Here is a 5,327-nt window from a genome sequence, read left to right as displayed (position 1 = left end):
TATATTGACCTGGAATCCATCCAGTGTCTCCATAAACCCCCAATGTAGGAGCAAAACGGTGAACCCCAATAAAATATCGAATAGCTCTGTTAATATACTGTAGACGTACTTTTTTTCACGGGGTCATAATTCCGCGGAATCTCAATTTCTGTTTAATCCACGGGTAGAAAATTACGCGGATTTCTTAGACTGTCACTATATGCCTTACATTCATATTAAGTACGCTTGGACAAATTTCCGCGGAAAATGTGTGACCGCGTGCAAAGCGTGAATTACTACCACGCGGAAAAAAGTACTTCTACAGTATATTAAGTCATTAAGTCATAAAAATATTACGATATCAATGTAAGGTTAGCTTATTTCTTACCGGTAATTGCTACTTAAGAGCATGCTTCAAATACGACCAGTTTTACATGTAAACCGAGGCAGACAATTCACACTTTACTTGATATAAAAGGGATTTCAACGTTAAATAAGAATTCAGAAAAATCTTATCTTATCTTATCTTTCTACCCTTTTAATCAAGTAAATTTGTTCATGTAAATTAGAATAGAACGTTTTTTTCACCTTAATTAAATTAAAAGGATTCTCTTCATTGAAACGCTGTATACAGGGAGATTTTCGAGCCCGTTTTATTTTCGCCCAAGGCACAAGTGGGCGAATTTAAAACAGGGCGTATTCAAAGAACACGGCATAATTTCTTGAACAATACTGTGACTTGGCGAATTTAAAACGGGGCAAATCGTTTGCAAGTGTGAAAGGGCGAAAATATCACGGGGCGAAACTGAACTTGTATACAGTAATTTTCCTCATCTAGAAATGAATATAAAATAATATATTAATGACACGCAGATTTTCTAATGAACACATCTATATTAAATACAGTATCTTTTTTTCATTTTAAGAATATTTTGTCGAATAATAAAATAATAATTCATGTAGTCAATCCTACAATTATTCAATTATGCAAAAAGGGATTCTCTTAGTGAGTCAAAATGGACCAAGTGAACCAAAAGATCTCCGGGTATTTTCGTTGAAAACATTTTAAGCAAACACGGATTAAAAGAATGATATTGACTCGAAAAACTGTTTACCAGACAAATGACTCCTAAGATATTCCAAAGCAGTCCCCTGCATTGCATAAAAATTGTGTATAAAAGAAGCTCATAGGTATATTAATCCCAGCTTAGAACATCTCTGAGAAATACCATTCCTCCTTGTCTCTGAATACTTGAGCGTTTTAGCAAAGCAGAAAAAATATGACCGTGGCCATCTTGAGACAAGTATTTCTATGCCTGTTGGTAGTAATCATCCCTTTTGCAGTTGTTGAAGGGTATTCCTGTTACCTTAATAATGGTCAAGAATTTCATTTGACGACGAATAAGGACACGTCTTTGATGAAATGTTGTTTTATGTGTGCAGCAGAACCCAACTGCATAGACTTTAGTGTCTGTAAGAACTCCAACATGGTCAATTGTACCCTGTATAGAATGGACGATAACTCGAGCTGTGGGAATCCGGACCAGAGCACTGTGTGCATTCATTACACAAAGGTATAAGTTTCCTTCTTTCATACTTGTTTGTTGTAAATAATCGTGCTAATTTATCAAAATGTTATTGTTATATTAAAACATGCCCCCTTGCACGATTTTTAAACCGAATCGTACGTTACAGCATTTTTTTTTCAAATTGTGCATTTTTTACAAAAGGGTATCAGTTTCCCTCCTTTATTTTTTTTATTGTAAATAATGATGCTGACAAGTATCAATCAAAATGTTATAAAAGATTTTAAAATGTGACATATGTTCCCGTTTTTATCGTCTTTTAAATAAAAAAAAAATGGAGGAGCAATTTTGCAGGAGTAAAAAAATTAAAAGCTCACAAAATCAAAACTTTTATTACTTAAAGTCATTCCCTGTATTTCAATTGAAGTCCAGGCAAATATTGTAAATGAAAGTGTATTATAGACTTCTGAAACAAACACAGTCTTGAATTCTTTAAATATCTTGTTACAGTGTTTTACATATTGCAATCTAAAATCGGATAGATTCAATTAACAATTCAAATGGAGTGATATTTGTTTAGAATATGTCATTTAACAAACCTTGATTTTTATGTATTGCACAAGTTTTCATGTATTGGGCAAAGTTTTCAGTACAAAAGTTAAAAATTTCAATAAAATCTGATGATTATTTTATTTGAACAGACGTCAAACGGCACAAAGCATGAAACAACTTCGACAACGCTATCAACAAAATCTACCCCAACAACAACAACTGTTACAACAAAAACAACAACGACCCCCAAATTTCCTCTGTGTATTACATATCCGGGATTGTGTCAGAGGGGTTTCTTTTGGTAAACAAACTCTTAACGGCCAGAAACTATAAGATTAAACGTTTTGATGCATAAAGGAAATTTATTCATGTAACCTTTTCTAATTTCAGCGCAGATTGCAGAAGTATTGAATAATTCATCTTATTTTCCATGTACAAGAAGTAATGATTGTCATTGAAAAAAGTGCTATATTACAAAGACTATTCATGTAAACTTTTCTAATTTCAGTGCAGATTGCAAAAGTATTGAATAATTTATCTTATCTTCCATGTACAAAAAGTAATGATTTTCATTGAAAAAAGTGCTATATTACAAAGACTATTCATGTAAACTTTTTCTAATTTCAGTGCAGTTTGCAAAAGTATTGAATAATTCATTTTATATTCCATGTACAAAAAGTAATGATTTTCATTCAAAAAAAGTGCTATCATTACAAAGACTATTTTGGAGTTTACTATGGACTTGTTTTTTTTTCAATGTTTCTTTCATGCATGTGTTTTTCCATGCATTTCCAGAAAAAATCTTAACATGTTCACTATTATTGTTTGATTGATTAAAGTCCCTCTCGAGAATTTTTCACTCATATGGAGACGCCATCATTAATCGAGAGAGTATATATCAGAGAGTGATCATTTATTTTTCCAGAAAATCACAATGGATGAAAGTTGAAAATTTTAAATATATATTTTGTTTCTCAGAGACTGTGCAATCCTGTTAAACCATATTTTTATTTTTTCATATTGTCAATTTGGATTCTTTTGATAATCAAACAATGGAACTGGTTGTACAAGTTTTTACTGTATGAATGAAAGAAGAAAAGAAGAACGTTAAACTTTTTTCATCAAAACACCGTTTATAATGATATATTTGGAAACTTTCACATTTATACTGATGAAACTAAGACTATCAGTAGCCTCGTTTAAAGTCATCGTTTCGTAAGTTCTATGGTCGATACAATGAGCTTGTCAGCAAACACAGTTTATCATTAAATAAGTCCAATGCTGATATAAAATATATAGTCCATTATTTATACACTATATTGACGCCGGATTTTCCTGTTATTTCCCGATCATGATAAGGAGCACACGACGGGTGTGACCGGTCAGCAGGGGATGCTCACTCCTCCATTGTACCTGATCCCACCTTTGGTGCGTTGGAGGTCCGTGTTTGCTCTGCTTAAAATGTGTTTTGTTTTACAACTTTTAGCTTGAATACTCTTCGTTATCTTCATATATTCCATGTAAATGGTTTTTGTCAAATACATTTCAAAACTCCATTTAAAATCCATTCACAACAAAGCAAATAAGAAGTTAGAACCTCGTCAAACATTCATCTTTGGATTCCTTATTTGAAGCATGCTTCATTGTCAAAGAGAGGATTTGGAAAAAAAAAGTCTCGTTTAATAATGGAACAAATGAGAAGAAAGATTACGTTGTATTGACAAGTAAATAGAATTCTGTAAAGAGGACGTGAACTCGGACCCCTCAGAAATAAAAGAGGTGGGATCAGGTGCCGAGTAGGAGTGAGCATCCTCAGACGACCGGTCAAACTAACTGATTTATAGGCGAGAAAGTGTGAGGGAAATTAAATAGAAGCATGAGGTTCAGACATCATTCCAACATATTTATTAGTTGAAACAATGACGAAATCTAAAAGTATTATGTAAAAATATATACTTAATACAGAAAAAAAGGTTATTTCATTTTTCGTGAGATAATGAGATAGCAAAAAGGCATTCAGTCTCACAGTCAATTTATACAAAAAATTTAGGAGCAGAGCAATACGAACTTTAAAAACAAACTACGCAAGAAAAACATGAGGAAGATCAGGTAGCCTGGGGAATGACAATCGCCTGCTTACCGGTTACATCCAAAGTATGGTCGTTGTCACGGTCGGAAAGATCTGTAGAAAATTTAGTGTGCAAATGATAGCCAAACTATAAGTATAGAAATGCCAATCTGAATTTAATAAATGAAATGTTGTGTTTGCTGAAAATATCATTGCATAGACTAGCAAATTTCCTTCATGATGACTCTAAACAAGATTATTGAAATCCTTGTTTCATCAACTTGTTCGTCAAAAAACTTACCTCGTTAATGAATTGTTCAAAAGTAGGCATGCACTTGGGTATCGAATTAACTTAGAGATATTAACTACATATATGCAGATGTTAAGGGCACATTGCTGCACAAATGAGAAGTATATATCCCGAGTGCTCTATAACTATTTTTATGAAGAAAAGAAAATATAACGAGAATTAATACCTTATAATCATGGACTAATTGTCTACATGGGGAAAAAATGTTCGCAGTGCTAATAACAACTTTTATTATATGATTGAATAATTTCCATCTCTCTGATTGGCTGAGATCCAACTATGTTAGAAAAATATTATGTTGTATTGACCTGCACGTGACGTTCCAGGTCAATACAAGGATTTATTTCCTCTACATTGATCTAAAAATAGAATGGAAATTCCAAATTGATACAAATTGTTTTAAAAAGCTGTTTAAACGACTATGATTTTTATTTTCATGTGAACAAAACATAAGCGAATATATATTTTAGGTGAATAGCGGTAACCCCCCCCCCCCACTTTTACTGAACAACAATTTTTTTTTTCTTTTTGGCTGTTAGTTTTCCCTGATAATACATGTACTCCTTCCTTTAAAAATCTATCCTATAAAATGTCTGACATTTTATATTTCTTTCATGGCAACTAAAATTGATTTTTTAAAAAAAATTTAAAATTGATACGACTGGTAAGGTTTATTAACATTTTAATTCTGCTACTCTCTTGAATTTGGCTAGGACGTATAAAATGTATTAGTAATGAGCTGTATCATTTTATCAGTGAATCATATAATAAAACAATTATTTTAATTCAAAAGAAACTTTACATTCATTGTAATTATTAACTTTCAGTCGGACAGTTACATGTACGATGGCTAAATTTTGTAATTGACTGACTAAAAACCAGCAATAATGGT

The 5,327-nt window shown here is 32.3% G+C and overlaps 1 long non-coding RNA gene across 1 annotated transcript; it reads left to right on the top strand.

Annotated features, from left to right (window-relative positions):
- Positions 1-1,328: 1,328 nt before the first annotated feature.
- LOC134239790 (uncharacterized) lies at positions 1,329-2,277 on the top strand. Its single transcript, XR_009986295.1, has 2 exons — positions 1,329-1,553; positions 2,207-2,277. It is a non-coding gene; the product is annotated as an uncharacterized LOC134239790 (long non-coding RNA).
- The last annotated feature ends 3,050 nt before the right edge of the window (positions 2,278-5,327 follow it).

The sequence above is a fragment of the Saccostrea cucullata genome, unplaced genomic scaffold (genome assembly GCF_032062105.1).
Source record: "Saccostrea cucullata isolate Sc308-1 unplaced genomic scaffold, CSIRO_AGI_Scuc_v1 ctg583, whole genome shotgun sequence".
Taxonomy (NCBI): Eukaryota; Metazoa; Mollusca; class Bivalvia; order Ostreida; family Ostreidae; genus Saccostrea; species Saccostrea cuccullata.
The sequence above is the reverse complement of the archived record's forward strand: the minus strand, read 5'-3'. Positions and strand labels throughout refer to the sequence as shown.